Here is a 25,364-nt window from a genome sequence, read left to right as displayed (position 1 = left end):
AACTTGATGCAACAGGCTTTTTTTTTTTTTTAATATATATATATGTATATATATACTTTAATGTAGCCAAACCTGTTGATCGTCTTAGAAATAAAAAATTTAATCCTTCTAAATCAAAGCTTAAGAACTGTATGTGATTGTGTGTATTAGTCTCCAACAGCTGCTGTAATAAAACACCGGAGAATAGAAATTTATTACCTCCCAGTTCCGGAGGCTGGAAGTCTGAGATCAAGATGTTTGCCTTGTTGATTCCTTCCAAGGCTTTGAAGGAGGATCTGTTCCATGCCTCTCCCCTAGCTTCTGATAGTTTCAGATATTTCTTGGCCTATAGTTGCAGGGTTACAATGGTGTCCTTCCTTTATCTGTATGTATCTTCTCTTTCGTAAGAACAGCACCACATGGGGCTAGGACTCACCCTCCTTTGAATATGAGGTATGACCTCATGTTAACCGATAACATCATCAAAGACTTCCAACCAAGGTCATGTTCACAGGTATCAGAGGTTAGAAGTTCAACGTATCTTTTGGGGGAGATACAATTCAATCCATAACACTGGCATAGAAGAAGGCTTTTAAGAGAATTCCTTCCAGAATTCTGAATTAGATTCTTCCCAAATCCATTACAAGAGCGTCTGTGTCCAAGAGTAAAAGCTGTTGCAAAACAGATTGTTGGCTGATGAGAGATAGTCATGCACGATGTACAGCACGAGAAACAAAGGTCTTTGAAATCAGAGCGGAACGTTTTAAATCCCAGGGGTTGAAAGTCTTTTAGGTTTGTTTTTCTGTAATTATGTACACCAGATGCACCATCTATTTATTTTGAATGATTTAGTTATTGTAGTACTGTTTTTGGCAGATTCTTTTTATATTCATTGTTATAGTTTCGTACTGAGTTGTTGACATGAGTCCCTTCTTGATGTCCAGATAGATGAACATGTAGCTTAATGTTTTTCCCAAATTAACTTCCAGCACTACTCATAGGTTAAACTACTTGTTTGAAGGTTTGGGGGAACTCTTGTATATTTCCCAAACTCGAGTTCCTTTTTGTACTGTTGTTATTAGCTGCCATCAAGTCATCCAAAACTCATGGTGCCCTCATGCTTAAAATAACGAAAGGAATCGCTGCCTGGCGTTGCACCATCTCCATGATCGATTGCAGATTGGACCATTGTGATTCAGAGGGTTTTCACTGGCTGATTTTTAGAGGTAGGTTCCCAGGCCTTTCTTCCTAGTTGGTCTTAGGAAGCTCCACTGAAGCTCGTTCATCGTCATAGCAACATGCAAGCCTCCACTAACAGATGGGTAATGTGTGAAGTGCACAGTCTGGTCATCGAACCAAGTTCTACCACATGGGAGGCAAGAATTCTTCCACTCAACCACCCCTGCCCTCTTAAGATGCCACTTGCTATCAAGTCAGGTTTGACTCATGGCAGCCCTGTGTGTGTCAGAATAGAACTGTGCTCCACATGGTTTTCAATAGCTGGTTTTTTTGGAAGTAGAGCACAAGGCCTTTCTTCCAAGGCATCTCTGGGTTGACTGGAACCTGCAGCCCTTTGGTTAGCAGCCAACTGTTTGCACCACTCAGGAGCTTTTTAAATATACCCTGAGGACTTTTAAAGGCCTCACTGACAGGAGTGTGTTTTCCATTGGCTCTTGAGCCTCTTTCTTTTTATTCTCCATCCTTGTTGTTGTTAGGTGCTGTTGAGTCAATTCTGACTCATGGCGACCCCATGTTCGGCAGAACAAAACAGCGCCTGCCCGGTCCTGGGCCATCCTCACGATAGTTGCTGTGTTTGAGCCCATTGTTGCAGCCACTGTGTCAGTCCATCTCATTGAGGGTCTTCCTCTTTTTCAGTGACCGTCTACTTTACCAAGCATGATGTCCTTTTCCAGGGATTGGTCTTTCCTGTTAACATGTCCAAAGTACATGAGATGAAGTCTTGCCATCTTGCTTCTAAGGAGCATTTCTGGTTGTACTTCTTTCAAGTCAGATTTGTTGTTCTTTTGGCAGCCCATGATATATTCAGTGTTCTTTGTCGACACCGTAATTAAAAGGTGTTAGCTCTTCTTCGGTCCTCCTTGCTCATCATCTAGCTATCACATGCATAGGGGGCAGTTGAAAGCACTGTAACTTGAGTCAGACACACCTTAGTCCTCCAAGTGAATCTTTGCTTTTGAACACTTGAGAGAGGTCTTTTGCAGCAGATTTGCCCAATGCAATGCCATCTTTAGAGCCCCATATTTGAGCCATGGGGATGAGATCGGTGTTGGATGTGTGTGTGTATTAGGGGGCCTTAGAAATGGGCCTGGACTTTCTCTGGAGGCAGGCAGGTCTTGGAGGGAGCAGCCACTACCGTTTAGTTGGCATACATATGGGCAGTGGTGGCTGTGGCTTGCAGAGCGGATGAACAGGAGTGACGGAGGCCGAGTGATCCCGTCCTGCAGGAGAAAAGGGACCAGACGGTGCAGTACGACCTCAGCCGATCTGAAACTTGGCTCAGGAGAACCTGCTTTGACCGGAGCGGTTCTTACTTGGCTGGGAACTGAGTTTGATAGCATCTTTTTTTTTTTTTTTTTTTTTAATTCATTTCTAAACCAGGTTTTAGAAAAGACTGCCCTAGTGATAGTTATTTCTTTTGTAAAAAGAATCTCAGTAGCTTACTCAGCACTGTAACTGTTTTATGTCTGTGGTTTTCCATGGCGATATTAATGCGTGCTTTTTCTTGTTCACTTGGTCCAAAATGAACAAAAAAGACTCCTCCCTCTTGGGGTTGACATTTTGTGTTGATCTTCTCTGCTTAAATGTCACTGTTGTTGTTAGTTGCCCCGGACTTGATTCTGACTCATGGCGACCCTGTGTGTGCAGAATAGAACTGGTCCATAGGGTTTTCAAGGCTGTGACCTTTCGGAGTCAGGTCGCCAGGCCTGTCTTCCAAAGTGCCTCTGGGTGGGTTTGAGCTGCCAACCTTTCAGCTAGTAGTGCAATACTTAAGGTTTGCATTACCCAGGAGGCCTACAATTTAGATAGGTACAATAAATCCTCATTGTTATTCACCGTAAGCTAATTTGCAATTTGTGACTGCCCTGATTTCTAACTTTTACACAATCAGAGAAGAAAGGGTTTGCTTGACAAACTTAGGGTGTAAGGTTGAACCAAGGTGTGCTTCACTTGGGTGAATAGCTTTCAAGCAGGTCAGAAGTACATATTTGCATATAGATAATCTTTGATTACAAATCAACCGTATTTGTTCATTAAAGCCAGTGGGTTTTTCATAGCTTTTAGTTTAAGCTCCAAATTGAAGAGGTAAAATAATGTGTTTATTTAAAAATAAACTGAATTTAAGACTTACTGCTGACAAGCCCGTATCTAAATTAATGATTTTATATATACATTAGTTAAAAAAAAAAAAGGGGGGGGGAACCATTTATCCTAACCCAGGAGCTTTATTTCATTTTGTTCTAATGTCACTTAAAGTTTCTCTTGAGGAGACTTGTTTACTTCTTGAGTAGAAATGAGCAGAATCCTCTTGAGGAGTGAAAGAAGCTGAAGTTAGGTCATCAGTGTCTCAGATTAGCTGGAAAGGGCAAGGAGGTTACAAGGAAATCACTTCCGGGTAGTTAGGTCAGTGCTGCAGGAGGGTGATCTCATGTTTCGGTTGAGGTTGTGCTGGGTGGAAGGGCCGGCCGGTGAAGTTGGCACAGGCTTCACAGCAGGAGGAAGAGCAAGACTGCAGAGAAGACACTTCGCTGGCAGTGCTTCTGTCTTCAGGGGAAGGTGCCATGGGAAGAGTTTTAAAGCCACTGTTGCTGTCAGGTGCTGTCGAGTCGATTCTGACTCATAGCGACCCTGTGCACAACAGAACGAAACACTGCCCGGTCCTGTGCCATCTTCACAATCGTTGTTATGCTTGAGCCCATCATTGCAGCCACTGTGTCAGTCCTTCTCATCGAGGGTCTTCCTCTTTTCAGCTGACCCTGTACTTTACCAAGTGTGATGTCCTTCTCCAGGGACTGATCCCTCCTGACAACAGATTATTACCGTATTAAAGCCACTGAATTACCTTATTACTGTTCTTTTCAATATAAACATTTGCACTCTGAATAAAATATTTTAAGCTCAATGCAAAAGAAAAGAAAATGTTTAAATTTCAGGGCCAATCAAGCATAATTACCCTGATCTTCCACAATTAACAGATGTCAGAAACCTTGTGTCTGAATTGGCACTGAGAAAGGAATCCCTCCCTCACCAGAAGAGTGGAAGAGAAGGTGTCAAAATGCACTCTTGTTAAATAAATGTGTATTTTTTAAGTGTTTGCAGCAGTGTTCATGAGGTTGCGTATTGAGTTGTTAGCTTATTTCTTGTACTTCTTTTACTTTGGGAACTTGGCAATATTTAACTCAGGCATTATTTGCCTATATACCAGTCCTGAAGGAAAGGTCAATATTTCCTCACCTTATTTTAGGTAAGTAGTTCATGGGATGTGTTTAGCAGTGTTTATTGACAAAGGAGAAATTGATTTCCTTTTGGTATTTACTGCATAGATTTTTTATGATTATTAGCAATTAACTATAGCAAGTTGAAACTGCATACCCTCTTAAAACATAGCTTACTTGGCGAGGTCGGTGGGATGACAATAGAAACCAGTATGTGGTGTTGTGTGCCATTGAGTTGATTCCTTCTCATAGTGACTCTTTAGGACAGAATAGAATTTCCCCATAGGGTGTCCTAGGCTGTATTCTTTACAGGAGCAAATCACCAGGTCGTTTCTCTTGAGGAGCAGCTGGTGGGTTTAAGCTACCCGCTTTTCAGTTAAGCGCAGGTAAGCCCTTAACCACTGTATCACTAGGGCTCTTTAGAGGCCAGTATAGATATAAGCAACCAAGAGATGACATACAAATGTCACCCTACCTGCTCTTCCCAGGCTCTGAGTTGAGATGGTTGAGTCGTATTTATTACAACAGCCAGTAACTAGAATAAAACCAAACCAAACCCATTGCTGTCGATTCCAACTCATAGAGACCTTATAGGACAGAGTAGAGCTGCTCCATAGGGCTTCCAAGGCTGGAGTCTTTATGGAAGCAGACTGCCACATCCTTCTCTCATGGAGCAGCTGGTGCGTTTGAACCACCGGCCTTTCTCTTAGCAGCTGAGTGCTTTACCATTGTGCTACCAGGGTTCCTCAGTAACTAGAGTAATTACCCATTAAATTACCCTGCACTTTGTAGCTTTCTAGTAAAAAAAAAAAAAAATTTGCAGTAACCTGAGTAACTAGAGTAGTATTGAGCCATATCTGTGTATCAATGCTAAACTTCCTTATGTAACTGAATTGAGGATTGTGGAAACCCTAATTGTTGGTGATATACTAAGAGGGCCTGGAGAGGAAATGAGAAATGATTTTTAAAGGGATGAGACTTCACAGAAGCTATTTACCAAGAAAAGTGCACCTGTTTTGTTAGATCCTAAATCTAGACCCCATATATTTTGGATCAACTCATTTATACAGACTGTATAGATAAGGTTACATTTTCATGTTAAGTGGTAAAGGCATGAGTAGACACCCTTTTTTTTAAATCTTATGTGTGTTTTTCATCAGCCTTAAACTGGGTATTGAGAACATTCCATGGACCAAGTACTGGTCAAGATAAAAGGACGCAGAACGGGGAGAAAAATTGGCCTCTGGTCTCAGAAGAACCTCATTCATTTTAATACATTGGGAAAGTCCATTTGGAAATGTCAGTAAGCATTTAGGTTGCTGGACCTATTCTTCCAGGTTGTTAACATTGTGCCGTATGTTGGAAATGCTGTCTACCTTAACCAACCAACGCACTTCACGTGCAAGCCACCACCACGTCTTTCAGTGGGAGCTTGTGTCTTGCGATGATGCCGGAGAGGTTTTGGCGGAGCTTCCAGCCTAGACAGACTAGGAAGAAAGGCCTGGCCATCTGTTTCCAAAGATCAGCCAATGAAAACCCTATGGGGGAGAATGCAGAAATGAATTTCAAATTCTCATGGACTCCAGACTTTCTGGAGCCATGGAGGCTGGATGAATTCCTGAAACTATTGCCCCGAGATAATCTTTAAACCTTAAACTGAGAATACTTCGTAAAGTCTTCTTAAAACCATAGTTTAACTAGTAAAAAAATGTCTGCCGTAAGCATTATGTTCTTTTAGGAATTGTCTCCACAAGGTAAAATTTCCAACAGCAGCTGGGAAGATGAGATCGGAACCTTAGGGGGCAGGAAGTTATCAGGGGAAGGACAACGCAGAAAAGGAGGGTGAGAGTGCTTGCACAACTCAGAGAATGTAATTAATGTCGCTGAATTTTACATGTAGAAACTGTTGAATTAGTGTATGTACTGTGTATGTTCTCGACCACAAAAACAAAATAAAATAAAAAGAAAGCCCTCTGGATCACAGTGGCCTGATCTGTAGCCGATGGTGGGGATGGCGCAAGACTGGGGGGCGTTTTGTTCCCTTGTGCTATGAGTTGGGGCAGCTCACAACTAACAGTCTTTACTAACAACAGCTGACAATCTTGACTACGTTTTGGTAAGCATGAGGCTGTATTGACATTCGGGTTATCTAAAGAATTCTTATCATTAATCACTATTACTCTTTTCCTTCTCACCATATTGAGACACACTGTATTCTGTGGCATTTTTTCACTTACTTTCTTTAAATAATTTTATTTGGTTACCTTTCATAACTTTTTGTTACATCTTATAAGCTTCTTGAAGGAGCCCAGGTAGTGCAGTGGTTAAAGTGATCGACTGCTAACCAAAAGGTCGGCGGTTCAAAACCACCAGTGGCTCTGTGAGAGAAAGATGTGGCTGTCTGCTTCCATAGAGATGTACAGTCTTGGAAACCCTATGGGGTCACTGTGAGTCAGAATTGACTCAACAGCAGTGGGTTTGGTTTTGAGTTATAAGCTTCTTGAGGATAGAGTTTAAACCTGATGATGCTCGGTTAGAACTCTTATAATTATTTATACCACATGTTGCCTGGAATAAATTATCTAGAGCTCTGAGGGTCAGGGGAGTTTTGAAATTCTTTCTTCAGTTGGTCAAAGCTACTAAGCAGGTCTTTGAAATCAGAGATACTCATTTCCTTACTGCTTTTTTTCTCTACTTTCCTCTTTGGCCTCCTCCCTGCCCCACCCCAGCTCCACCTTGGCACATTCAGCCAGCAGAGAGAGGGCAGGCAGCTCAGTCTTGCATTCTTCTGAAGGCCAATGCTGTCAGGAGCAGCCGGAAGTAGAGCCTGAAGGTGCTGAGGTTCCCATCTCCTTCTGCGTTACACTTTCTATTTCATTTTGAAGTACCATTTTCAGAACATCTGGCATACCCCTATGTAAATATTTGTTCAGAATTAATTCCAGTTGTGATACTTTTCACATTCTCCATTTGCACAGACAGCCACAGTTGACAGTTGCTCTTGACTAGAGACTTGGGTTGTTTTGTGTTTAGAGAAGTATGTATTTACATCTTACAGAGAAAATCAGATGACTTTTTGTCTAGGATTTTTTTTTTTTAAGCAAATTTTTATTGTTTCCAAGTAGCTTTGCATTTCTTTAAACCTTTTTGAGGCTTCACTAGAATGGGTTATTGAATTTAATTCAATAAAAGAAGTATTTGAATTTTCTTTTGAATGCTTAAAAGTTTCTCATCTTGCTTTATGGGAATAGTAATGGTGAGTGTGCAGGTGGATTTAATAATTTTAACTTCAGTATGAGAAGAGTGGTTCCGGTCAATGACGAGGAGATGGTGGCAGGAAAAAAAAAAAACAAAAAAAAACCCGCACTTTTCTTTTTATGAAAAACTTTAGACTATTTTAAATACTGCACATACATCTATCATGCTAGAAAATGCTGGTTATATCTTGTTAAACCAAATGTTTAAAATTTGTAGCCTCGTAGTTACATAATCAAATGAAAATCGTCATCTAGTTATACAGTATAAGTTGTTTTGAACTTGAATAATTAACCCCTTCCCCCTCCCAGGGCAGAGTATTGCTTTTCTCTTCTTTCCTCCCTCCATTTTTATTGAATTTGGAATAAAACAACAAATAGAGAGAGGTATTCCAAACAGTTGGCTGGTGTTTGCTCTCCTGAAGCATGAAATCCTGGAGACATACTTTGTTATAGAATTGGAAAAAAATGTTGCCGGTATCCAGAACATTTGGTGCAGGAATGCAGCCCAACTGTGTTCACCTCCGAGAGGCCTTGGGTAAGTTACGTTACTGTCTCTGCACCCCTGCTTCCTCATCAGGGCAGCGGGGATGAGACCTGTCTTCTGGGGGCAGCAGTAACAGGTATAGAGAAGGGTAACAACAGATGCTGGTGATGTTACTTTGTGTCCTGTTTTAAGCCTCTTCAGAATCATGGATACCCAGAACCCAGATAGGAGTTTTATTTAATATACCCAACTCAGCTTGGGTGGAGGTGTTGCTTTTGTCTCCCGGTGTTCTTGTTGGCAGTTAAATTCTAGGCGTGATAGCTGTGATAACTTTCCCTCATTTAAAAAAAAAAAAAATTGATTTGTACCAGTCACCTTTGAGATTATTTGTTCTTGGATTCAAGCTTGGTCACCCCTTGGTTTGCTTTAGAATTTGACTTTTGTGGCTTCCTGATCTTTTGTCATATTTGAGCTGTAGTTTTATTTATTCTCTGCGTCACAGCAGATACTTTCATCTTTGCTAAGGTCTGTAAATTGTGGCCAGTTTGCTATCAGCACATTTTAAAAGCACTTAAAGTTGAGTCATCACTTTGAACCAATAAATCACTTGTGGATTTTAAAGCACCAATGTTAACCTGTAACTTAGTCCAGCTATGTTCATATGGGAGACTTTTCCTGTAAGGCATTACCACTCATATATTTAAATATGAAAATACTTCGGAATTTTTATCTTTCAAACAAAGTAAAATAATAAATCCATGCTTTTGGAAAGTGCTTTGTAAATACGAGCCTGCTGTAAGAACACTTTAATTCAATTACTGCATCAACCCTGTGGTTTGGGCAGGATGGCTTGTGAGAGCTTTGTTTTATAGATGACCGAATTGGGGACCAGAATGGTTTGGATTTTTTTTTTTTTTTTTTTTTATGGTTAGTAAGTTAGGAAACTTGAGCTAGGACCCATCTTTTTCCTCTCAGCCCATTCCCAACTCCCAGTATGATACTGTTACTTGACTAGCCCCATAGGGTTTCCAGGGAGCAACTGGCAGATTCGAACTGCCGACCTTTTCGTTAGCAGCTGAACTCTTAACTACTTTGCCATCAGGGCTCCTTTAATTCCATAGAGATAATAAATTACTGTTCCTGGCATTTTCTGTGTATCAGTGCTGAGGTGGGATCAAAGTCACGTAACAGTTTGGATATATAAAATTTCAGATGACATAACTTAGAATTATGGTTAGTTATTTTTCCATTTTCTAACCACAGAATGTAAAACGGAATGCTAAACGTTGTAAGCCATTTAGATTAGTAGCACAAATGGAAAGTTGACAAGGAAGGTCATTACAGTGGTAGATTACATTTCTCTTAAGATTTTATAGTTTTCAGACTGCTTTTACAAGAAGAACCTAATAAAATCTACTAGGACAATGATCTGACTGACTTGATTGTATCTCATTTTACAGATTAACAACTGAGGTCATGTCTGTTGAATAGGGACAAACGCTTGTTTTAATTTTTTTATTTTTTCTATAGGCATTTTGAGTCCTGTTTCATTATTTGAAGCTACATCATGACAGGTCATTAGAGGAGCAGATGGAGGTAATCCCACAGGGAAATTTAACTGGGATGTGAGGCCTGGTATCAGTCAGAACTGGGAAGAGAAGAATGCCTCATTAAGCTACAGTTAAAAAAAAAAAACCCGCTGCCATTGAGTTAGTTACCACACATAGCGACCCTCTAGATACACCTTGGTCATCCGTCCTGGTTTTAAGCCTAAAGGTCATCAGTTCTCTCCTCCAAAGTGACCTGTAAAGAATGTACAGCCTTAGGACTTTATAAGCAGGCCCCTTTTTGGAGGCTGGCCCTTCCTTTGGGCTGCCACTTCTGTGTTAGGTGTATGCATACATTGACCTTCTGTTTAAGAAATCTTATTTGCTGGTGGAAAGCCTAACTATCAGTAATCCTTCTCAGGTAAAGGAAGTTGATGTTTAATGAGGGTTGGGAGGCATGAGGCAGGGTGCCAGCTTGCGTAACTACACATATATAATGGCACTTTTCAGTTGGTCTTGGCATGATTCAGATGGAAAATTATTTCCTTTTAGCCAAGTGGACTTTGGAGAGATGTGGTAACTGTCTGAAAGACTAAATAAGAAACTGTTCATGGTCGTTTAACACTTCAGGAAGGAGTTCCTTTCAGTTTTAAACTCTGCCTTGCTCACCAGGTATCTCCCCATTTCCTTCAAACAACCTGCGCTAACTTTTGAATAACATCTTTAACTAGCTGCACATAATTTAGAGACAGAAAGGATACAAACTCTGTGTCTAAATTATTTAGGCCACCATCCAGTCCTGCGACAGCTGCCTTTGATAGGCACTGGACGTCAACAGTGGTTTGGTTTTAGTTATTTACTTGTATAAGGACAATCCTTTCTAATTTGTTCAACAATATCCCGGAGCTCTGGTGGTGCAGTGGTTAAGAACTCAGCTGCTAACCAAAAGGTTGGCAGTTCGAATCCACCAGCCACGTCTTGGAAACCCTTTGGGGCAGTTCTACTCTGACCTACAGAGTTGCTGTGAGTCGGAATTGGCAGTGGGTTTGGTGTATCCTGGACTCAGTTCTACTGTGTTTACCCTCTCATACGTGTTTTCATGAAAAAGCTCTCTTGTTGATGGAATTCTGAAAATTGTCTGCAATATGATGCAACATTCAGGAGTACAAGAACTTTATTTTGTTCACTTTTCTATGAGGATTGCTTAGAATAAAAAATAATAGCGCCATATATTTAGATGTTCGATACATTGTTGAAGGAATGCTGACTTAGACTAGGAAATATCTTTTAGAATCTCAGATGTCTTTTGGTTTGAACTGTAGGCATTTGGTATGTGGTCCTAACCTGCTTGTCAAGGTGGTTGTTCAGGTCTGTGGCTGTAATGCTCTGCAGGTCATGGCCAGAGACCTGTTTCTCTTGGAAGGTCTAGGTGAATATATTAGAGGTAACAGTAAAGCAGAAGGTTCTGAGTAAACAGGGCAGGTTTGATGTCCATGAGACCAGGTAAAAAATGGTAGTCAGGAGGTGTGGTCAACGTTCAAGATTTTCAGCTGGGTAGGAAGGGATTAGTTGGGGAGTAGATTCCAGAACAAGAACCAGGAAAAACGTCTCTAGGTCCTAAAGTAGATGAATAAATGCATATGTTCCACAATGCACAGTGTTGTTTACTGGTCACGTGATCTTCAAAAAATTTTGTTTTGAGAAAAAATGAGGTGCCATGGAAAACACCTAGCTTAAATATATTGTTGTTAGGTGCTGCTGAGTCAGTTCCAACTCATAGCGACCCTACGTACAGCACGACAAAACACTGCCCAGTCCTGTGCCATCCTCACAATCGTTGCTAAGTTTGAACCCATTGTGGCAGCCACTGTGTCAGTCCATCTCGTTGTGGGTTTTCCTTTTTTTCACTGGCCCTTTATTTCACCAAGCGTGTTGTCCTTCTCTGGGGACTGGTCCCTCTCGATAAAGTGTCCAAAGTAGGTGAGACGAAGTCTCGCCCTCTTCACTTTAAGGAGATTTTTGGCTGTATTTCTTCCAAGGCAGATTTGTTCCTTCTTCTGGTAGTCCATGGCGTATTCAAGTCTTCAATACTATAATTCAAATGCTTAAATGTATATTATCTGAATTTTGACAAATATATATCTTCGTAACCAATGCTCCAATTGAAAGATAGAACTTCCCTGTCACACCAGAAAATTCCATCGGCCATATGAGCAATTTACTAAACTTTCTTCGTCACTGCAGTGGAGATAGTAATAGTTTCTCTCACAAGGTTGTTGACATTGTAATAGCAAATATCAATTGTATATGAGTTTAAAAGTTTCCAAATATTTTCACGTAAGTCTTGAGAACAACCCTATGAGATGGATCGTCTCGATTTTTACAGATGAGGAAAATGAGGCTGAGATATTTCTGGCTGAGTAACCATGAAGCCCTCCATGAGTGATAGGTACCCTCCATGGCAGGTGACTTTGGGGTCTGTGGCCTATAGAGCTACCAAATGTTAGGGAATTTTATTATTGTGGGAAGGAGGGTGGCGAGTGATCAAGAGTACACATTTGAACTGGGTTTAACGTCCATTGCTGGTATTTATTAACTCTGTTTCTTGGGCAAAGTACTTAATTTCTGGAAACGTCAGGTTTAACATCTCTAAAGGGTAGAGGTAGCAGAAAGGTGACTGTCGCGTGACCTGTCTGTACCACGGCCTGTCAGCGGGGAGGTCGTGTGAGAAGACTTTGTGGACTTTGATTGGCCGTGTGCTGGAGTTATCTTTATCCATGGAGGAGCTAGCTGCCCAGTCCATCTTGGCTCTGCTTGCTTTGCTGACGGAGGTTGAAGGAGCAGGAATTGACAACGTGTCAGAGAGAGCTGGCCCCTCCTTGTCACCCCCTTCACGAGCCGAATGCTGTGTTTATACAGCTTTTTCTCTCACAAGGCTTTCTGACATTCAAAGGCTTCAGACAGTTTTTCAGGCATTAGGTCATCCTCACTCCACAAAGCTTGTCAACTTTATTAGGAGACAGTCTTCAACAAAATTCTGCTTTGATTTTCTTTCTGAAAAGTATACTCCTGATACGAAGCAGTACGAATTGGTGTAAGGTGGTAAGTTCCTGAGTAATCCAAAGAAATGTGGTGACGTGGTCTGGGCCTGAACTGAATTTTCTTGGCCATCCTCCTCCTTTTCCTGAAGGTGAGCTCTCTGGTCCCACAAATACTCACTGAGTGAGCATGGGGAGAACATTGCTCTGACTGCATGTCTCCACCACAATCATCGCTGGCCTTTTCTCGTGGCCTTTAAACTCTGAGCCAACCTGTCATGCTGTCCGGGCCTGCAGACCTGTGAGTAAAAGAACTGTAGTCCTGGCCCCAGTCAGTTTGGAGTTTGTTGGTGCTCCTGATTGCCGTTAAGGATGCAGTCAGCATAGCACAGTTTCTGTTGAGAATTCGTTGCTGAGAATAGTTATTGAAAGACTCAATTCTTGACTGACTTTCATGTAACAGTGATTTTAAAGGCAGTATGGTCATTTTTTTTTTTTTATGGTCGGGTCATCTTACAATTGGGAGCCAGACTCGAGGACCGATTCATGAAGCTGAAGGCTTTGTGCTGCACACATTAGCCTTAGAGATATACAGCTAAATGAAGCCCACTTGTCAATTTCCAGGCTCTTCTCACAGCACAATAGGCATATTATTTTTTTCTTTTTTTAAAATAACAATTATGCCACATCTCCATGGTGTTTTCCTCCATATCTGTTGAGCACAGATTCTAAGATCCTGTAGACTCCCTCTTCCCACACTCTCATCTTAGAAATATAAAAAGTAGTCTTTCCGGGAGCAGTGAGGTTTTGTTCTGCTCATCTTGGTGCACGAGGATGAGGGTGGGGATGTGGCTGGGTTTGTGGCACCCTGAGGTCCACGTTGTGTTGCTTTGTTCTCCTGGCACACTCCCTGTAGCAGTCCCTGCAGAATCAGCTCTGGAGTGGAGGGAGGGGAAGACACCTGACAGGCAGAGGTGTGCTCACCCTCCAGGCCAGAGACTCCTTCCTGATAACTGATAAGCAGATGCTAATGGCCAAAGCCAGACTCAGCGAGTGAATCATCTGTATTCCTTGGACCTGCAGCTCTGAGGCAACGCAGATTGTCCACGCAGACACTAGAACTAATGGGTTATCCTTAACGTTCTCACGAGGTCTTCATTTCATGTCAGTGGTAGAAATCTGGAGAGCAGATGTTTTCGACACTGTAGACTTGTGGGCTCCGAAAAGGTGTACAGTTAACAAAATCCAAGGCAGGCATAAATGAAAGAAATCAATCTTGTTGTGTCATGATGTCCTAGGAGGAAAGACGTGCAATGGATTACACAAGTATCTTTTTTACTGTATGTTTTTGGATTTGCTCTCCCATCAAATTTCAGTTGTTAAAACATTCACCTTTAAGTCTGCTCTGAGGTTCTGATGCATCATTTTAGTGGTGAGATGGAAAAACCAACCAAACATTGACCTTAAGCTTTTTCTTAAAATTCATGTTACTATTAAAAACGAACAAACCTGTTGCTGTCAAGTTGATTCTGACTGATAGTGGCCCTATAGGATAGAGTAGAACTGCCCCACAGGGTTTCCAAGGAGCGCCTGGTGGATTTGACCTTTTGCTTAGCAGCTGAGCTGTTAACCACTGTGCCAGCAGGGCTCCTCGTGTTACCCTAGCTGACTTTTGTAGAGGTGTAGCTGTGGATGGTGTGTAGTTTTAACATCAGATATATTTAGTGTTTCTGGTAGGCCTATTGCAATTAAAGATGTTATAGTGTATGGTTGTATTTATAAATAGCACGAGGAGATATTTTACTTACTACACCATCTTGGTATGCTATTCCTTTTTTGAAGGGTGTCTAAAAATTTGGGGGGGGGGTATTTTTATCAACACTTCCCTCTTGCCAAGGCTGTTACCCAAATTTGAAATCTCAAATGTTGCAGATAAACATGACGTTTCAGGAAAATAATCTCATCAGTGAGTTGTTTTAAATTTGCTAGCACACGGTTTAAAATCTTTATAAGAGTAGTAAATCTCTTTCAGCTTTGATTTTTTTAGCCTCGTGAAATCATGGACAGCAAGGGTTACACATTTGAAATGGGAGCCTGACAAGTCTTGCCATCTGAGGGCAGTGGGGGTGGGAAGGGGGCGGTGGGGAGTTCGTTGTAGAGGTCATGACCTCTCTATCCTTAGACCGAAGTCTTGTCTTTTTTTTGCAACCTCAGGTGATTCTTCCTGTGGCAGCAGAGGGACGTGCCTGGCTTCTGAAGACTGTCTCCCAATTACCTAGGGCCAAGTTAGGAATCAGAGAGGGGCTGCCGACCTAAAAATAGTTCCAGTTAGGAGGTGGGAGTAAATGGCACCGATCCGCTGCTACCTTCCTTCTGCCAGGTGATGACCACAGAGATAGAAAGGACGTGGACAGGTGGGGAGGGTGGGTGAGAGTGAATGAGTTCCTACTGGCTTGGGTAGGGGGAAGTCAAAGTTTTAGTGAGGGACCTTTTTAATTTTTAGAAGCAGTAAAAATAAATATGGGAGGTTATTTTTATGAGGCTGGGCTTACTGGGATGTATTTCTAGATGTTTCTAATTTGCAAGAAATTATTTTGTATTGTTTGCCATGGTAAGTCTGGAAAATGGAAACTAACAAACACATCTTGTTTCCTTTAGGGCCTGGCAACACAAAGCGAAGCATTGTTTCAAAACTGTAGACAACAGGTCATTTAAACAAAGAGCTACCCATTTTAATTTGAAGTTTCTGGGAGGATTGTTTAACATACTAATAATTCTTTAGGTACGTAGGTTGCTAAATCTGTGTTAGAGCCATAGATTCTAGAAGAAGCTTCAATCTGGAATTGAGGCATAAAATAATCTTTTAAGAACGGTAGCTATTTTCTGATTGGGTATAACATACTAGAAACCTGATACTTAGCTTAGAGACTTCTTTTTTTCTATTTTGAATGAAACCAGATCCTTTAGACACCATGCAGTTATACCAGCAGTGGTCAAAAGGCCAAGATTACCCTTTGCCTCCCGGCCTTCAGGATCCTGTAGAGGTCTGAGTAGATACGCGGAGGACAGTATTCTGTTTGAACATGTATTGATTTAGGAATGGATGGCTATTAATCTTCGGGAATTCTCCCACAGCATCTCATGGTTGACCGTTAAGTGTAAGCAGCATCATTTGCTTCTTGTGGTGGCTTTTGCCTTTGAAGATGTTTCTGGTAACCTTTAGCACAGGAAGGTTGACCTGTTGCTAATTATTGTTCTATAGCAGTGGCCCCCTTTGCGAATCTTAAGCTGGATAGGAGGCCATTAGAGGTTTTCAGAGGGGACTGGCGTGAACTGAGTTACAGTTCATGAGGATCGTTCAGGCTCTTGGGTGGAGAGTATGTTGTAATGGTCAAGAGGCAAATGATGGACCCAGTTAGTTATCCATGAGAGAGACAGTGATGGCTCGGACCTTGGGAGTGGTGGGGTGAGAAATAGTTGTGTTTGGTGTATATTTTGAAGGAAGCCTCTATGGGAGTTGCCATTGGGATGAGAGGAAAAAGAGAGAACTCAAGGTTGACTCCTAGATTTTTGATCTTAGGTCTTGGGTACGTGGTGGTATCTTTAACTGAGAATCAGCAACACTGGGGGAAGAAGAAAGTTGGTGGGGATAGGGAAACCTGGGGTTCTCTGTTAGAAGTGTTAAATGTGAGCCCCTGTTAAATATGCAAAATAGAGATGTTAAACAGGCAGCCATATATCCAAGTCCGGAGCTTAGAAGAAAGGTCCAGACTGGAGATAATGCTGCCGAGAGTTGCTGTCAAACAGTGTATTTATAGCAACATGTGAGTGTGGGAAGAAAAGCAGTCCAGGGACTGAGCCCGCAGTACTTCCAATTTGGAGGTTGGCCAGAGAAGAGTCCGACAGAGGCAAGTTCCAAGGAGCAGCCTGTGAGTTTCAGAGGAAAACCAAGATAGAGAGTATTCCTGAAGCAAGTGAAGCAGGGGTCTTCAAGCAGGAACCCCACAGTGTGAAGGGTTTTGTTTACCATGTTTGTTCACTTTTTTGAAAGAGTGTGTGTATGTGTGTGTGTGCTTGTGTGAAATCATTGCTTAGAACCTTTGATAAACTTGAGGTAACCGTGGTAGATAAACCATGACAAATTCAGCCAAAAGTAGAAACATTAACCACAAATCTCTGTAAAGGACAACCAGAGCGTGTGATTTCGTTACCATTAGGCCCTGGTGGCTCAGTGGTTAAGCACTTGGCTGCTAACAGAAGAGTTGGCAGTTGGAACCTACCAGCTGCTCTGTGGGAGAAAGGTCCTGGAGATCTGTTCCCTTAAATATTACAGCCTAGGAGACTGGATGGGGCCATTCTACCCTGGTTTATTGGGTCATTACAAGTTGGAATTGACTCAATACCACCTGGCAATAATAGGGAACCTTATTTCAAGCAAATACATGTATTCTATTAATTATTTTTGAAGTATTAGCAAAGGGGGAAGGAACCATAATTCTTTTGGAGGGTCCCTAAAATCCAAAGCACTTCTTTACATCTCCTAGCACCACCTCACAGTGTGGTTTCCAGACACCTCGTCTTATTTAGAGCCCCCAGCCCTCATCATGACATCCCTGGGTGGGGCAGATGGTTAGTGCACTCAACTGCTGACTGAAAGGTTGGCAGTAAAGTTCCACCAGAGGCAACTTGGAAGAAATACATTATGGTCTGCTTCTGAAAAATCAGCCGTTGGCAAGTCCTGTGGAACTTACAGTTCTACTCTGACACACGTGGGATGGCCATGAGTCAGAACCCACTCGATTGCAACTAGTTTTTTCTTTCCCATCATTCCAAAATATTAAAATGTAACAACACTAAATCTGTTTAAGCAGTTGAGTTGCTGTAGGCTGTTGACATGCTGTTACATTTAGAAGTGTTTCTGCTCTTTGACTCCTTACCTGCTGCTCGTTCCTCAGATCTCAGTAAAATGTGACTTCCTCAGAGAGACCGTCCCTGACCCCACTCCCTAAGTAGCTACCAGAGTGCCTGTGCTTTTCATCACTGACTTCAGTTTCTGTTGGCATATTTGGATTTATTTGTGGCCTATTTTGTTCCCTCCGTACTAGGACCTAGCAGAGTGTTTGGCATGTGATAGACACTTCATAAGCTTGATGAGTAGATGTCATCCAGTACTGGAAAAGGGATGTTTTAAGAGGTTTCTAAGCAGCTTTGGCTTGATTTCCAAGCTCAGTGTCTTTATTTTTAACTTAGGTTTACTGAGTCATGGAGCCCTGATGGTGCAGTGGTTAAGAGTTCGGCTGCTAACCAAAAGGTCGGCAGTTCAGATACACCAACTGCTCCTTGAAAACCCTACAGGGCAGTTTACCTCTGTCCTGGAGGGTCACTGTGAGTTGGACTTGACTCGACATCAATGAGTTATTGAGTCATATTATACATATAGCAGAATTCTCCCTTTTTAGGTGTACAGTTCAGTGAATTTTGACAAACACATACAATTGTGTATCCATCACCACCCTTAAAATATAGAAATGTCTGTCACCCCCAAAAGTTTAGTTGTGCCCTTTTCAGTGCCCTTCTGCCATTTCCAGGCAACCCCTGATTTGAGTCCTATCCTTATGGTCTTGCCCTTTCCTGAGTATCATATAAATGGGATTATACAGTGCGTCGTCTTTTGTGTCTGCCATCTTTCCCTCAGCATATGCCTTTGAAATACATTTATGTTGTTGTGTGTATCACTGGTTTGTTCCTTTTTATTGCTGAGTGGTATTTTCATGGTATTGAAATTTTTTGTTTTTAAACCACCAGTGGTAGACATTTGGCTTATTTCCAGCCTTTCACAATTGTGACTAAAACTGCTGTAGGCATTCACCTGCTGGCCTTTTGTGTGAACATGGGTCCATTTCATTTGGGTAAATACCTAGGAGTGCAGTTTCTGGGTCTTATATTTAATTTTGGCATCCGTGGGTGGCACAAAAGCTACACGTCTGGCTACTAAAACCCAAAGATTGGCTGTTCAGATCTACCCAGAGGTGCCTCAGCAGAAAGGCTTCTGAGAGATTGCAGTCATTGAAAACCTTCAGTTCTACTCCGAAACGCATAGGATTGCCAAAAGTCAGAATTGACTAGAAGGCAACTGTTTTGTTTTTTTAAATGTTCAATTTTGTGTAGAAAAGCATATATTTAACTTTCTAAGAAAATGCCAGACGGTTTTCTGGAGTGACCATTTTGCAACGTAAGTGCCTTTCATTTCCTGTACATCCTCTGTAGCACTCGATAGTTTCAGCTTTTAAGACTTTTAGCCACTGTAACTGGTGTGTGCTGGATTTCATTGGCGGTTTGGTTTGCATTTTCCCTAGGGCAGATTATGTTGAGCACCTTTTCATGTACTTGTTTGTCATTTGTACATTTTCCGTGGAAAATGTCTCCTTCGTTTCTTTGTCCATTTTTCTTTTTTCTATTGTGCTTTAGGTGAAGGTTTGCAGAGCAAATTAGTTTCTCGTTAAACAATACACATATTGTTTTGTGACACTGGTCGACAACACCGGGACATATCAACACTCTCTCCTCTCGACTTTGGGTTCTATATTACCAGCTTTCCTGTCCCCTTCTGCCTTCTCATCCTTGCCCTTGGGCTGGTGTGCCCTTTAGTCTCATTTTGTTTTATGGGCCTGTCTAATGTTAGGCTGAAGGGTGAATCTCGGGAGTGTCTTTACTACTGAGTTAAAAGGGTGTCTGGGGGCCATATTCTTGGAGCTTCTCCAGCCTGTGTCAGACCAGTAAGTCTGATCTTTTTTTGTGAGTTAGAATTTTGTTCTACGTTTTTCTCCAGCTCTGTCTGGAATCCTGTATTGTGATCTCTGTCAGAGCAGTTGGTGGTGGTAGCTGGGCACCATCTAGTTGTGCTGGACTCAGTCTGGTGGAGGGTGTGGTAGTTGTGGTCCATTAGTCCTTTTGTCCATTTTTTGATTGAGTTGTTTTTAATATTGAATTGCTAGAGCTCTTTATATAGTCTGGATACAAATTCTTTAGCAAGTATGTTTTGCAGGTATTTTCTCCCACTGTGTGGCTTGACCTTTTGTTTTCTTAACAGTGTCTTTCAAAGAGCAGAAGCTTTCAACTTTGGTGGAGTCCATTTATTTTTAACTCTGGAAGCCTTGGTTGTGAGGATCCATTCCTTTAGTAATTCTTCAAACATCCATTGAGTGTTTAGTACTTGCCAAACACTGTAAGTACTAAGGCTTCAGACGTGAATAATTCACAGTCCCAGCCATCAGGAAGCTCAGCACCAGGTGTGATCGGCAGGTACAATAAACCAAAAATACCTGTTGCTGTCAAGTCGATTCTGACTCATAGCGACCCTGTAGGACAGAGTAGAACTGCCCCATAGAGTTTCCAAGGAGTGCCTGGTGGATTTGAACTGCTGACTGCTTGGTTAGCGGCTGTAGCTCTTACCCACTACACACCAGGGTTTTCGCAAGTACAATAGCATGTGATAAAAGATAAGCGTTATAACAGGAACACCAAACAAAACTTGGAGTCAAGGAAAGCTGAACATTGAACACATAAGTGTTAGTGCTAAGTCGGGGGAGAACTGTTTGTAAAAATGTGAGGTGGAGAGCCCTGGTGCATTCTGGGAGCTCGCTGTGTGGTAGGCGGTTAGTTAAATATGGCCGTAGCACGGGACGAAAGGGATTGGCAAGAGCAGAGCTAACATGTCTCAAATATCTAGCTCAGTCCTCGATATATATACTAAGACTCAATAAATGTCGTTGAAGACCATGGGTCCTGGTATCTGACTGAGTCCTGTCTTTGCCATATGCTAATTGCTGGACTTTGGGCAAGTAGTTTTACCATTTTGTGTCTTAGTCCTTCTCATCTCATAATAATATTATAAAGATTCAATGAGTTATTTATGTGATGGATACTTAGAACAGAGCCAGGCATATACAGTAAGTGTTCAATAAGCACTAATGTTATCATTATTAGTCCTTTAGCTCCTCTTTACGAAATTAGAAATGGCTTCAGAAATGGTAGAAGAATATAATGGTAACATAGTTATTAAATTGAGACAGAGACAGACCAGAAGCAGCAAAGCATGTAAGCTGGAAGATAGAAACTCAGGGTAGGCAGTTTATTTGGAATCAGATTTTTGGCCAGTTTGTGAGAGAGAACACGTGACCTGTGTGACAGACTGTAGGGCTGTAGGGAGAGTGCACCATAACACAAACCCAAAGAGCATCTTTTCCTAGGGCTAGGTCTCACGGCTGTCCACATACATCTGGCTCTCCATGCAGCCAGTTGTGTCTTCTTCAGATATAAAGAAGATCAAAATAGTCCTAATTTATGAGACTTTTCTTCCTAGTTGTACTTAATAACCAAACCAAAAACCAAACCTGTTCTTGTCAAGTCCGTTCTGACTCATGGTGACACCATGTGTTGCGGAGTAGAACTGCCCCATAGTATTTTCTTGGCTGCAGTCTTTACAGAAGCAGATCGCTAGGCCTTTTCTTCCACGGTGCCTCTGGGTGGGTTTGAAATGCCAACATTCAGGCTAGGCGTTTGCACCACCCAGGGACCTCTGTAATTCATAACACAGACAGGAAGTTAAAACAACAGTAGTAACCCACGTTTGCTCCATTCATTCACACCTACTGTTCTCATTTTCCTGCATTTGTTTTCTATGTATTTTACTGGTTGTAATCATAAAACACAAATGGTCTTCGTAGTTGTTTTGTAAGCTGCATAGTTTCTAAAAGTTGTATTCCATTGAATCACTGTATTGTAATTTTCTAATCAGTCCCCTGCTGTTGACATTTAAATTGTTTCTAAGTCATCACAGTTGTAAGAAAATATGCTAAAAATCCTGTTTAAAGTTTCTCCTATGATATATTCTTGGAAACAGTTTACTTAAGACCGTTAACTGAAAGTAATAGCAATCAGTTCAAGCTAACTTATACACAAAAAATGGACGGGTGTCCTAAGGGTATGGAGTGTTTCTCAGAACCCAGTGTCAGGGAAGTTGTCAAGAACCAAGTCAGATAAACAGTCCATCCATCTTATGGTTTTCCATTTCTCCTTCTCTTGGTACATTGTTAGCATTCTTCTCTCTGTATGGATGTCCTCTATTCCTGAGAACATGGAGGAGGAGGGTGGTTGCTCCATAGGGCCTAAAAAAAAAAAAAACAAAAAAAATTTTTTTTTTTCCAGTTTCAGGGACACACTGTTCCTCATTCGCTGTCTCAGTTTCAAACCCTGGGGAGGAGAGAATCTGGCCCCATTTGAAGTAGGTGTCAACTCTTGGACTAATTAACTGTAGTTTGTACAGTAGGCCTCACCTCAGTGAGTAGAAGGTACTGTTCTCAGAGAAGGGTGGGGTGGTTGTGAACTGAGTCCACACTCAGTTTTCCATATAAAGTAGGGTTACATAAAATCTATTTTATGACTGTTGAAATTGCTGCCCAAAGGGCAATTCCGATTAGGTCTTAAAAGAAAGGGAGATGTATTACACTTTTTTTTGTTGTTTGTTTACATTTGTGTTTGGATTCTAAAATAGCTATTTACCATGTGCTCTTGATCCATCACCCATGAGTGATATTTAATGGATAGCTAAGAAAATCTCTTTTTTCAGCGTATGTTTGTTGAATGCTTACTTTATATAAACATACCAGAGATTTTTGTAAATACAAGGAAGTCCATGATACGGCTTGTATTCTCAGAAACCACACAATCTAATTGAAGCCAATTTTACCCTGGAGAAGGAGGTCCTTATTACGTGAGCTTTGAGTGGGCCTGTTCCGTACAGAGGTAGTTGCATCGTGTTTTGTTTGGAGGCAGAATTAACATTAGCCCTGAATGACTCATGGGGCCCAGAATGAACCTAGACAGCTTGGCTTAACTCTAGAATGTCTGCCTAGCAGCCTGTTCCTAGGTCATGAGACTCAGTGTTGAATTGCGTATCTTGGGCTCACTTTGATTTGTAGGTCCCAGCAAGGTTGGGTTGGCCAGGGTACTTCAGTTGGTGTCTTCACCCTGATCTCTGCCTTGACCTCCCAGTGACTGTTGGCTGTGGGTTCAGATATTCCTCCTAAAACAAACAAACCAAACCCGCTGCCATCGAGATGATTCTGAATCGTAGTGACCCTATATTCCTCCTAGTACCCTCTTAAACATGAGCAGCCACCTCTAAAAAATCTTTGTCAGCACACTTGTCCTGATTATTATGATAAATTTACTCTTTTTAAGGTTTAGGGTGATGGCCTTATGGTCTATTTAGTCAACCGACCTAATGTTTTTAGAGTCTCTGTTCTACCTCCTAGTTCAGTGAGTAGCTCCTAAGAACTTAAAAGCTTTCGAGCGGCCACCCAAGACACAACAATTGGTCTCTATTCACCTGGAGCAGCAGAGGGAGAAGGAGACTCAGGAACTGGAGAGGAAAATGGACTGCAGTTTTAATTGCCTACATAAACTACTACACCCATTACAGGCAGTCCCAGGGTTAGAAACGAGATCCATTCCTGAGTGTGTCTTTAAAAATTTGTAGGCAAGTCAGAGCAGGTGCATACGGTTCTTACTTAACCTTACTTCAGTGCAAGAGGAGCCCTGGTGACACAGCGGTTAAGAGCTCAGCTGCTAAGCAAAAAGTCAGCAGTTGGAATCCACCAGCTACCCCCTGGAAACTCTGTAGGGTCATTATGAGTTGGAATTGACTCGATGGCAGTGGATTTGGTTTTGATTTTAGTGCAAGAAAAGGTTCAGAGCTTTTTAGGTGATTTAAAAGCTGTACTACAACAAGTGAAGGTGATTGTGATGAAGTTGTGGGCAGTGGTTGGTTCAGTCTTCTTAAAGTGAGGACAAATTTTCGTAACATTAAAGGACGAGTATGAGTTGAGTTGTCTGTAAGTCAGACGTTTGTAACCCAGGGACTGCCTGTACCATGAGACCAGAAGATAAATGGAGGGTCATTGGCTACCATTACTGAACGTTTTGATCTAGGAACCAACAGCTGGATCCTGATCAAAAGGAGGGAGAGTGTAGAACAGAGCTTCAAGATCATATGGAAACCAGACGTACTGGATCCATTAAGACTGGGGGAACCCCTGAAACTAATGCCCAGAAGTAATCGTCAAACCTTGAACTGAAACTATTCCATGAAATCGTCGTTAAACTAACAACAGTTTACCCCCATTAATAAAAAAATTTGTTGAGCAGAATGTTCTTATAAAGAATTGTCTATATGAGCTTAATCTGACAACAGTTAATCTAAAGAACAAACAACTCTAAGAGCAGAGAGCCTAAGCTAATGGTGATGAAACAATATGGGTAGGGACAGTGACAGTGGTGACACAATGTGAAGTGTGTAACTGATGTTGAGCTGTCCCTGTAGAAAATGTGAATGGATGTCTTTTTGGCTCTAAGTATTGCCACCAAAAATAAAATCCTAAAGGAAAAAAAGATTACAACCTGGAAATCCCTATGGGGCATTTCTACTCTGTCACATGGGGTCGCTAGGAGTCGAAACTCAACTTGATGGCACCTAACAACAACATCATGACCCTTAAGTTGATCGAGTGAGAATTTCAGTGAAGTTTTTTAACAGCAGAGCTTACGAATTTAAGATATTTGTTCATTTGCAGAAAGGAATCCTTTCTATGTGACGGCCCAGCTCAGAAAAGCTCCTACTTGGCAGCTGTGTGGTGCCACAGTTTGGTCCATGAGGATGGTTACTGTTCTACTGTAGACTCTACATTTGTGGATTTCACATTTGAGGTATCCTATGTTCATGAGGGACCCCAACGTTCCAAGATAGATGGTACATTATTTTTTTCCTATTCTGTAGATTGGGAACGTTGAGGTATCACAAAGTCAAGTCATTAGCTTTTCTGGTTTTTGGTGGTGCCTTTTGAATGAAAGTTTCTGATCCTTGGCCTCATTTTGTAGCACTGCCTATTAGCTCTCTACAATTTATTTAGTCTTAAGAAGTTTGTGTTGAGATAAACAGGGGTGGTTTGGTTAGCAGTCCATTGCTTTAACCACTGTACCACCAGGGCTCCCTTCTATGTTCAGGGGATACAGAGAAATAATAGTTTCTCAGCCTAAGTTAGCTAAGGTGAAAGAGGTGGGGGAGTTGTGTGTGTGTATGCCTGCACACACCCTGAGGAAACAAAGAGTGATTGTAGTTCATTTTGTTTATCTTCCTTATGAATGTATTTTGGGGGAGTTGAATGGTTTTTGATTCTCTGATATGGATTAAGTCGTCTTGTTATATATAATCTTTATGTAGTTCCCATGCAAATACTTTCTCAGGTACCTTTAATCCATTTTCTTTCTCCATACCTCATCCCTTTGTGTCGGATCACAGATGGTTGTTCAGAGTCAGACACTGGAAGAAGTACTCTGGTTATTTACTGAATAATCTGAAACCTTTTTTTACTTAGTACCTAGATCTTCTTTATCATGGAGTGATACTGGATTATAAAAGAAGCTGACCATACTGTGTGTATAGTTTTTGGCCTTGTTTCCTTTTGTAGAAAAATTCAATCTGCTTTGAGACTTCGTACTGAATGTACTGGTTTCTTATCTTAATTGGCATCGGTGATTGCAGCCAG

General features: G+C 41.6%; 1 protein-coding gene across 7 annotated transcripts in view; it reads left to right on the top strand.

Annotated features, from left to right (window-relative positions):
• Positions 1–25,364, top strand: part of MTUS1 (microtubule associated scaffold protein 1) — a 176,852-nt gene that overhangs the window by 3,224 nt on the left and 148,264 nt on the right. The window lies entirely within an intron of this gene.

Source organism: Elephas maximus, chromosome 22 (genome assembly GCF_024166365.1).
Source record: "Elephas maximus indicus isolate mEleMax1 chromosome 22, mEleMax1 primary haplotype, whole genome shotgun sequence".
Taxonomy (NCBI): domain Eukaryota; kingdom Metazoa; phylum Chordata; class Mammalia; order Proboscidea; family Elephantidae; genus Elephas; species Elephas maximus.
Note: the sequence above shows the minus strand (reverse complement) of the source record. Positions and strands in the feature narration are given on the sequence as shown.